The 10,958-nt window shown below is 36.9% G+C and overlaps 2 pseudogenes; one reads left to right on the forward strand and one right to left on the reverse strand.

Moving 5' to 3' along the window:
• Positions 1–702: 702 nt before the first annotated feature.
• LOC134363539 (zinc finger protein 131-like) lies at positions 703–2,560 on the reverse strand (annotated as a pseudogene).
• A 1,653-nt stretch (positions 2,561–4,213) lies between these two features.
• LOC134363652 (dnaJ homolog subfamily C member 9-like) lies at positions 4,214–8,731 on the forward strand (annotated as a pseudogene).
• Positions 8,732–10,958: the final 2,227 nt, after the last annotated feature.

Genomic DNA, 10,958 nt, shown 5'->3' on the forward strand with positions numbered 1-10,958 from the left:
ATATACACTACTATAGCATCACCTACATTTCTTCTTACAACACAAACTTTGAAAGAACCAGAGATGTTTTATAGAAGTTCAGTTGGTTTTGAAAAGGCAGATGGGTGCGTGTGTGTGTGTGTGTGTGTGTGTTTACATTCTAGAAATTTTGCCATGACCACTCTTTCTGTTGCAGAGATAGCATCTGTAGTAATTGGGGTATACAAGAATATTGTTAAACTAAAGAAAGCCAGAAGCCAAAATTGAACTGCACCGTAACAATGCACTTTTCTTCCTGCAGCTTTGTATTTCCTGTATATTCAATTTTCTAACATGCATTAGAATATATAAACTTGTATTCTAATGATTTTATGTTTGATTTTATAATATAGAAAAAATTTGACAAAGCACATGACCTGGGAAAGAGAAAAGGGATAACGCTTATCACAGTGAAAATACATTTGTACTCAACTATCTAATAAGAATATAATTCATTTAAGCTTCCAGAAATATACTTTTTAAAGCTCCCCTTCATTTGTAGAAAAGATTCCTCCTCTTTGGCATTAACTGGGGGGACAAGAATCAGTTTGTTTTGATACAAACAGTTCAGCACAATAGGAAATAGTTTAACTTTGGTCCACTTGTCTTTTAGCTTAAAGATATTCACACTGACCACAATCAGTTCAAAACTCAACATATAAATCTGAAAATATATTCATTATTTTATTCTAAAACTGGCACAGCTGTTCTGTCTTCACTTCCTGCCTTTTCAGCTTGAGTATCCACTGTTGGTTTGGTCTGTAAAACCTCAGCATTTTGTGATCTTCCCTGGCAGCCCTAGCAGCATCTGCTTGGCTAGGCTCTCTTTCTTCCTGGTTCATGATTTCAGGGATCACATGGTTCAAGTCTGCTTCTAGAAGCTCAGTTTGTATTTCCATTGGCATCTGATTTACTCATTCAACAGCTCCTTTACACGTACTTCAGTACCTGCTTCAGTCTGAATTTGACCCACTTGTAGATAACTCACTTGGACCTGCTCTGAAAGCTCACTCATAAGTGAATCATGTATTTGGCTGTCCTGAAGCAGATCTGGATGGACTTGTTCCATAGTCACTTGTGCTGAATCCACCTGGACTTGAAGCAATGGTAGCATATGCATCTTCCCCAGTTGTTCTATAATAGTCATTGATGTCACAGGTTCAGTTTCCACACGTGTTTCTACTGAGGGAACTTCTTTGGTTACTAGATGCTCCGATATACGGTATCACTGATGTGCCTCCTAAATTCATTTCCTTGCAAAAACCACAAATCATATAAAATACAATAGTTGGGTTTATATCCAGTGTGTATTATCAAGTGACCTTTGAATTGGTCCTAGCTGTTAAACACACTGTTACAGACCTGGCATTCATAAAGCTTCTTTTTTCCCTTTTTTGCCCCTACTCCAGTTTGATGCAGTGAGGTGACATTTGAGGGTGTTATTTTTAGCAAATTGTTCCTGACAATTTGGACATCCAAAAGGTTTTTTGCCTGTATGTTTTTGAAGTTGTTCTTTAAAATGTCCAAAGTGGCCATACTGTTTCTCACAGTACTGACCTATGTGAATTTTTCCCCCAGTTTTTTGCTTCTGACTCCACCTTCTTCAAGGTGGTAACTGTTTAGGTGCTGTTTCCATGCACTGTCCCAGAGATACCTTTTATTGCATATTTCACGCTTGAAACTCTGCGTGGAGTGTGATTTCATGTGTTCCTTAAAATGATAAAACAATTTAAATGGACACTTACATTTCTCACAGTGGAACAAGTCCTCCCATGTGGCAGCTGAAGTTCCACAATTTCAGTACCTTCTACCTGTTCGCTTGTGGGGTCAGGTGCAAACCCATATTCTTCCTTAATCTACCCTTTTCTATCACCTTGATGGTACTTGTTGGTAATATCTGCCAAGAGTGCTAGAGCGCAATCATCAGAGGAACTTGTGCTCTCTATGTACTATAATTACAGACTGATTGGCAGAAGACACTTCCTCTAACATTTCGATGCCTTCATCTTCCACTTTGATTCTGCCTCTGGCAATCTCCACCTCTATTTCAACAGGTTCTAATTCTGCAGATGGCAATGAATCAGTGAAAACACTAGAAGTTTCTGCAATCTTCCTTTTTTTGGTCTCACTTTTCCCTATGGTATTTTCCTCTAATGGATCCAAGTTTTCTTTGTTCCTGACTTCAAAGGCTTTGATAGCTTCCAGCATTTGTAGAAACTCTGCTGGTTTCCATACATCTTTGGCTTCTTCTTCTCCTTGTATCATTAGTTTTGCTGTATATGTCAACTCAAATGACAAAAGGCCATTTTATTAACACCTTCTATCTTCACCAAATATTCCTGAGTAAACTCCTGCATGAATTTGTAGAAGAACTTACTGCAAGCAGCCAAAACATCTTTTTGGGCTTAAAATGGTGTCCATTGACAATCAAGGTGATGTCAGTAAACCAGTCCTGCTTTCTCTGTTCATTCAATCAGTGCAGGATCATTTTATGATGTTTGGGGAACTCCTGAAGACATTCCATTGTCTCTTTGGCTCCCATGGCTGTCACATTGCTCTAGGGAAGGAGGAGCAGCCTGTGTCTACATATAATGTAATTATTGATAAGGTATGCTTTGTCTTTTATTTTGCCATTTATTTTCTTTAGCTCTTATGTCTTTTTTTTGTTCCTCAATTCCTCCATTAATGCCTTCTTTTTTGTTAGTTATATTATAAAAATATTTTAATTCTCTTGTTATTACTTTTATAATTTATTTTTGAGTTATTTTCTTCTTCTTTCTTTCTTTTTTAAGATCTCAATTGGCTTTATTGTCATTCTAGAATTGGGCAACACTTTATTCCATAAAGTAGAAGAACTGTTTCAATGGTTGAGCAGAGGGGATTAGTTTTATAGACAGGACTGAATAAACCAGAAACAAGAACAAAAATTGGATTGGTCATTTCAAAATTGCTTTCCTTGTAATGTGGGGTCAGGGAGACAGAACAATAGAAAGATAACTGATTGGTTAACACCAGGTTACTTCAGGTTAGTTTTTGTTGAGGATCAATGCAGAGGAAACTTCATTATCATACTGATTGAAGATTGAAACTGGCCTATTTGGGAAATTGGCTGCTGTGTCTCCTTCCTGATTTCTCAGAAGGTCAGACAACAACTAGCATAAATAACTCCATTTTGATTTTTAGTCTGGTCTGTTGGGGCCAGTGCAGGAGCTTAGTCCAAAACAATGGCCTCCGATAATTTTTGTTTAACATTTGTAAGGTCCTAAAGCTATGAAAAAATGCCAGATCCCATGAAGTTAAAAAAATGTTTAATTATTAGCTAGAAAATACATTTACTTGTGTTAGGATCTCATCTAGTTCAAAGGTCTTTAGACTTAGACCAAAAAAATAAAAAACTAAATAAAAAAATAAAGAGCACCTACTGTTAGAGTTGAACTCTCTCCCCTAAAAATTCATACATTGGAGTCCAAACTCCCTGTACCTCAGATTGTGACCTTGGAAATAGGGTTGTTGCAGATGTAATTAGTTAAGTTGAGGTCATATTGGTGTAGGGTGGACTTCCACTCCAATGAGTTATTTTTTTAATGTTGTTCTGGGCATTACCATTAGCATTTTAATTTATAACAATCTAGTTCAGATAATACTAACTTAATTTCAATAATTGCTCTTGTATTGCTCTTATGCTGCCCTCCTTTATGCTATTATCATCTGTATTAGTCTGTTTTCTGTTGCTTATAACAGAGTACCCGAAACTGGGTAATGCATAAAGAAAATGAAATTTATTTCATACAGTTTTGGTGGTGGGGAAGTCTGAGGTCCAGGGAACACATCTGGTGAGGGCCTTATTCTGGATGGGAACTCTCTATAGGGTCCCTTGGCAACAGAGGCAATCACATGGTGAAAATGGCAAGAGGTTTTTCATGTACTCTCCTTCAGATCCATGATAACTCACTAAACCATTAACCCATTAATCCATAAATGGATTAATCTATTCATGAGGACAAAGTCCTCAAAATCCAATCACTTCTCAAAGGCCTGTGTTAGTGTATTTTCTATTGCTTATAACAGAATACCTGAAACTGGGTAATTTAAAAATAAATGAAATTTATTTCTTAGAGGTTTGGAGGCTGGGAAGTCTACAGTCCAGGGGCGCATCTGGTAAGGTCCTTCTTCTTGGTGGTGGCTCTCCTCAGCAATGCAGGGTGTCACATGGCAAGAGATGGTATGAACAAGACAGTTAACCTGCTTACTCTCCTTATGAAGCCACCAGAACCATGCCTGTGACCACTCATTAAACCATCAACTCATTAATCCATGAATGCATCAATTCATTCATGAGAGCACAGTCCTTGTGATCCAGTCACATCTCAGAGGCCCCACCTTTCAAATAACACAATTGGATTTACTACCCTCTTAACACTGTTGCAGTGGGGGGTCAAATTTCCAATACATGAACTTTGGTGGGACACATTTAACCCATAGCATCACCGCAAATTACTACTTTTACATTGTGTGTCTATAAACATATTTATTCATATTGCATTATACAATCTTTTAAATCAGATAGGAAAAAAAGAGCTACAAATATATGTTTATGCTGTCTTTCATATTTACCTTTTGTGGTCACATTTACTGGTGCTCTTTATTTCTTCATGTGGATTTGAGTTACTGTCTTGTGTCTTTTCATTTCATTTAGTATGTCTTTTTTTTTTTGACTGGTAAGGGGATTGCAACCCTCGGCATGCTGTGGTCTGCACCATGCTCAGCCAGTGAGCATACCGGCCATCCCTATATAGGATCCGAACCTGCGGCCTCGGCGCTACCAGTGCTGCACTCTCCTGAGTGAGCCATGGGGCTGGCCCCAGTATTTAGTATTTCTTGTAAGGCAGCTCTGCTAGCAATAAACTCTCTCAGATTTTATCTGGGAATGTCTTAATTTCTCTTTCATTTAAAAAAATGGAATGTTTTTTTTAACAGCAGTTTTAGATTTAGCTCCTCTGTTTTTGGAGGGTAATTTTGCCTTATATGGACTTTTTGGTTGATTTTTATTTTTCTTTAAGCAATTTGAATGTGTCACTCCAATGCCTTCTGGCCTCCATGGTTTGTGATGAGATATATCAGTTGTTAATCTTGTTGAGATCCTTTGTATGTGATGATGTGACGAGTCTCTTTTCTCCTACTGCTTTGAAGATCTCTTTTGTCTCTGCTTTCAACAATTTGATTATGGTTTTCATAGGTATGGACTTCTTTGATTTTTAGTTGCTCGGGTTTTGTTGAGCTTCTTGGAATTGCCTATTAATATTTTCAACAAATTTGGAAATTTTTCAGCCATTATTTCTTCAAATATTCTTTTTCCTTTTATGTCTCTTTCTTCTTCTGGGAACCTTGTTAAGTATATATTGGTCCATTTGATGGTATCCCATATGTCTTTGAGGCTATGCTCATTTTTCTTCACTCTTTTTTCTTTCTGTTCCTCAGACTGTATTATCTCAATTAACCTATCTTTGAATTCACTGATTATTTCTTCTGCCTGCTCTCTTGAGCCTTTGTAGTGGATTTTTCCATTTCAGTTATTGTCCTTTTCAACTTCAGTATTTCTATTTGATTCCTCTTTATAATTTTTGTCTCCTTATTGTTGTTCTCCATTTGGTGAAATATCATTTTCATACTTTTCTTTATTTAATTATTTATGGTTTCCTTTAGATCTTTGAACATATCAAAAATAGTTGACTTAAAGTCTTTGTCTAGTAAGTTTGTCTGGCTTTCTCAGGGACAGTTTATATTGATTACTTTTTTTTCTGGGTTTGTGTCATACTTTCTGCTTCTTTTCATGTCTTGCATTTTTTTTGAATTGGACATTTCAAATAATATAATGTGGCAAGTTGGGAAGTTAAATTATGATCCTCTGCAGGGTGTGTTGTTATTGCTGCTTGTTGTAGGAGTAGTTTTTACTCATTTGTTTAGTGACTTTTGTACCTAATTTTATAGAGTCTGTATTTTTTGTGTGTATGGTCACTGAAGTATCTATTGGTTGCTTAGTGATCAGCTAATGATTGAACAGAAATTTTTATAAATGCCTGGAATCATTAAATCTCCCAGTCCTTTCCAAGAGACTCTTGGTACTTGTTGAGGCATGCCTTAAACACTCAGCCAAGCAGTTTACAACTCTGTCTTATCATTTACTTCCATCTTGTGCAGACCCTCAAAGTGAGACCTTACATCATGTTTAGGTCTTTCCTCAGCATATTCACAGCCCTGGGCATGTGTGTGCCCTTCTGCATTTCTAGGAATATGTCAGAGCCTTTGAAAACTTTGAAAGCCACTTGGACATCTCATTCTTCAGGTTTTACTTTTAAGCTTTTTGGTTAGTCTGTTTGTCCCAGCTGTTACCTATTGCCTCATGCAGCTGTGATGTTAAAGCATTTGACAAATGCTTCCCTGGGGAGGTGTTTAGCACTGGACAAGTTGAAGTGAGGTCAAATAAAGGCAAGAATTTTGAGTGTGGTTCTCCAGGGATTCACCAGATAGGTTAAGTAATAACAGTTCTATGAGAATGAGATTTATTCTTCTCCCTTTGATACTGGGAATAGTGAGCTGTCATTTTTCAAGGCTACTGATTTAATCTTTTCTTTTTTCTTTAAATGCTACCTGCGCTGCTGCAAACCTTTTGTTAATTTTCAGAGTCTTGAAAAAGTTGATTATGACAATTTTTGTCAGTTTTTTTGGATTGCTTTTATTGAGGGACAAACTTTTGGAGGTCCTTATTCCATTTTCACTGATGTCACTCTGCAATCAATTTTGATGTTAGCAAGTACTAACTTGGACTTCCAATTATGCAAACTATTATCCCCCCCAAAAGAATTCCATTATTATTATCACAGATATGTATTACAAAAAAATTGCACTCAGTTATTAAATTTTGAATTTCTTCAAAACATTTGTGGAAATTTCTTTTCTCTCATTATGTAAGTACCTATATAATATCCTTATTATTATTATTATTATTTTTGGTCATCAAAGCCTAAAATATCTATATCTGACCTTTTACAGAAAAAGTTTGCTAACCCCTGGGCTATACCACAGTCCAGAGATTTTCTCCTATGTTTCTTCTAGAAGTTTTGTAGTTATAGGTTTTATATTTAGATCTAGGATCCATTTGGAGTTAATTTTTATATACCTTGCAAGGTATGGATTCAAATTAATTTTTTTCCTAAATGGATATGCAATTGTTCTATCACAATTTGTTGAAAGGACTACCTTTCTCCATTATTGTTTTTGTAGCTTTGTTAAAAATCAGTTGTCTACGTGGGTTTATTTCTGGGACTGTATTCTTTTCCATTGATCTGTTGTCTGTCTGATACTATGCTGTTTTGATTACTGTAGCTTTATAGTAATTCTTGAAGTCTGTATAAGTTCTTCAAACTTATTATCTCTTTTCAGAATTGTTTTGGCTATTATAGATCTTTAACATTTCTATATGAAAGTTAGAATTCACTTGTCAATTTCTACAAACAAGCCTTGCTGAGATTTTGATTGGGATTGTGTTGAATCTATACATCAATTTGGAGAAAATTGTCATCCTGACAATATTGAGTCTTTGGACCCATGAGCAAAATATATCTCTTCATTTCTCTAGGTCTTCGTTGATTCTCTCAGCAATCTATTGTTTCTAATTCCGGAGCTCTGGACCTTAAGGACTACACATACTACAAAGCTAAACAGAGCATATGAGCTTTGACTCTTGGGCCACATTCCCCAGTTTTTAATTTCACCTTTGTTATTTACCAGCTGTGTGATCCTGGAGGACTCATTGACTTCTCTATGCTTCACTTTACCATTTATAAAACGGAGAGGCTAGTACTTACAGGATTAAAATGAGTTTAGATGCTCTTGTGACGCGGGCGCCCCGGGCTTTTTGAGCGGGAAGAGAAAGCGGTCTGGATCTCGAGCCGGGCCAGCTGTAGCCAGCTGTTTTCGCTGAGGCCACCCCTCCCGCCCAGCACGGGGCTGCTGGAGCTGTGCGAGGAAGCGTTCGGTACCGCTGGCCTCTACCGGGTGCTGGGCGTGCGGCGCGAGGCCTCGGAGGGCGAGATCCGACGCAGCTACCACAGGTGTCTCTGCAGGTGCACCCAGACCGGGTGAGCCAGGGCGGCAAGGAGGACGCCACCCGCCGCTTTCAGATCCTAGGGAAAGTCTATTCCGTTCTAAGTGACAAGGAGCAAAGAGCAGTGTAATGATGAGCAGGGAACAGTTGGCGAGGATTCTGCTTTGCTCAACCAGGACCGGGACTGGGAGGCGTATTGGAGGTTATTCTTTAAAGAGCTATCTCTAGAGGACATTCAAGCTTTTGAAAAGACATACACAGGTTCTGAAGAAGAGTTGGCTGATATTAAACAGGCCTATCTGGACTTCAAGGGTGACATGGATCAGATCATGGAGTCTGTGCTTTGTGTGGTGTACACAGAGGAACCCAGGATAAGGAACATCATTCAGCAAGCTATGTGACGCCAGAGAGGTCCCATCCTGTAATGTCTTTGTCAAAGAATCAAAACTAAAGATGAATGCAAGGAAAAGGAGGGCTCAGAAAGAGGCTAAAGAAGCAGAAATGAGCAGGAAGGAGGAGTTGGGGCTTGATGAAGGAGTGGATAACTTGATCTTAGTATTTCCTGGAAATCCCCGACGTTGTGTGAAGTTGGTAGGAATTTGGTGTTGATAGTTGGGAGGGCAGAGGGGGTGAGGTACTTCCTGACAGCACTTGCTTCCATGGATCTTCTGTACATGGAACTCAGTCCAGAGTCTGGGTCCCTCGGTGCTGCTTTCAGTGATGTGTGTCTTTTAGAACAGGTACTCTACCTAGCTAGAACACCTTCAAAACACTTGCTGAACAGCTGTTTTCCAAATACTTTCCAGTTTGCTTTGGTGTTAATGGTTTTGGATAGACCCTCTCTCATGTCTTAGCCAGGTTTTGTACTCTGTTCTTGAAGATTAGGAGAAAAAGGTGTTAAATTACTTTAAGCGTTTTTGTAAGACTTGTATGTGATTAAATAAACAAATAAAAAATAAAAACATGAGTATAGATAAAGAACTTTGTGAAGATCATATACACTTAATTTGACTAATATATTAATATTCATGGATGGGTGTGCCTTAATTTTCTTATTAAATAGGGGCTAATAAAAATTAAAGGCATAGCAAGTAGTAATGACTGGAAAGCGTTTTTATAATAAGCACAATCTTTAAATTCTTACGGTGGTGATGGGGTTAAATGACATAGTGAAGTCTTTTGAGCCCTGTGGATAAAAACAGTTTTATAATAATAATAGTTTATGTTTGTAAAGAGCTTTTAGCCTTTAACCACTTTCGCTCATTATTTGAGCACATGATGAATGTGGCTGGTTTCAAAACTATTCCAGTTATGGAAGAGAAACTCTAGGTTGCTAGCCAAATAATATGTTAGGCTATTTCTCATTTTGATGTTTAAATAAACATACAAAAATCCTTAACTTTAGCTAACGAATGCTTTGTATATAACAATAGACTAATAGACTATGTGATTTATAGTGTATGTAGAATAATGTTTAAGATTACAGGACTCTCAAGCCAGACTGACTGGGTTCAATATCTGCCTCACCACTCTCAGGATGTACAACTTTGGGTAAGTTACTTAACTTTTCTATGCCTTGGTTTCCTCATCTGTAAAATAGGGATAATTAATAGTGCCAACCTTATAGGGTTGTATGATGACTAAATGAACTAATGTATGCAAGGTATGTTTATAAACTATTAATTATCGAATCAATAAAACCCACTCAGAATTTCATCTAAAAAAAAAAAAAACAAAAAAAAAACAAAAAAACTATTAATTATCATCATCAGTAGTAGCATTTCATTACTATTACAGTTTATTATCATAAAAAAACTGTTTTTATGGTTTTAAAAGTGATGCCTATTTATTGTGGAGAATATAACTCTTCAAAAAAGAAAAGAAAATTGCTAATATAGTCCTATCTCCTGAGACAATTACTACTAACCCTTTAGAATATATATCCAGAACTTTTTTTATTATTACAGTATGGGTTTACAGTTTTTTTTTTACAAAAAATATGGGATTACACTACACATGTTGGTTTTATATTGGTTGTTTCAAGTATAAACTTTAGGAAGAAAATAAATTTTGGTCTACTAAAGTACTCAGTTACATAGATAATTAATTATGTGATCATAGGCAAGTTTTGTTAACTTTCTATGTCTCAGTTTCCTCATCTGCAAAATGGGATGATTACCAAATTAAATAAATGATATAGTGCTTGTAAATGTCTTTACGCATACTAGTATATTGCTCTTAAAAATTGGGAAAGAACTTGGAAACATAGGGTATAATAAAGGCAAGTGGTAGGCACGTTTTTACATGGGTAACAAAGAGGGCCAAGGAATTATGAAACATAGTCTCTCTCAAAAAAAGATTTTATACTGTTTTTCTATACTTGCTGAATCTAATATGTATAATTGCCTAGCAAATTATGTTGGTGTTGAAGCTAAATGTGTTAGCTAGCCAAATAATATGAATTAGTGTATTTCTTATTTCAGTTTGCACACTGAAGAATCAGTATGCATAGATACTCCTTTAAAACTGTTTGAAGGAAAAGGGTAGGAGATAGGTCTATTTGGGGGTATGCTTGATATGGAATTGGAAAGGTGGCTGGGAGATCTGTGCCAATCAGTCAGAATGGTAAGTGATGCTGGGTGTTGAGGAGAGGAAGAAAGGAAGGGTGTGGATGGAACCAGTCTTGCTCAAGATTTCAGTAGATTCAGGTGTCTTGGTTGCTGTCTAAGGGTGGATCCAAATGTAGCTGGTAGTAACTCTGTGCAAGGATTTCTTCTGCACACTCAAATCTCAGGAAAGATATTTGGGTAGAGAAGAGTTTTTTTGTGATAGAAGG

Source organism: Cynocephalus volans, chromosome 15 (genome assembly GCF_027409185.1).
Source record: "Cynocephalus volans isolate mCynVol1 chromosome 15, mCynVol1.pri, whole genome shotgun sequence".
Lineage (NCBI taxonomy): Eukaryota > Metazoa > Chordata > Mammalia > Dermoptera > Cynocephalidae > Cynocephalus > Cynocephalus volans.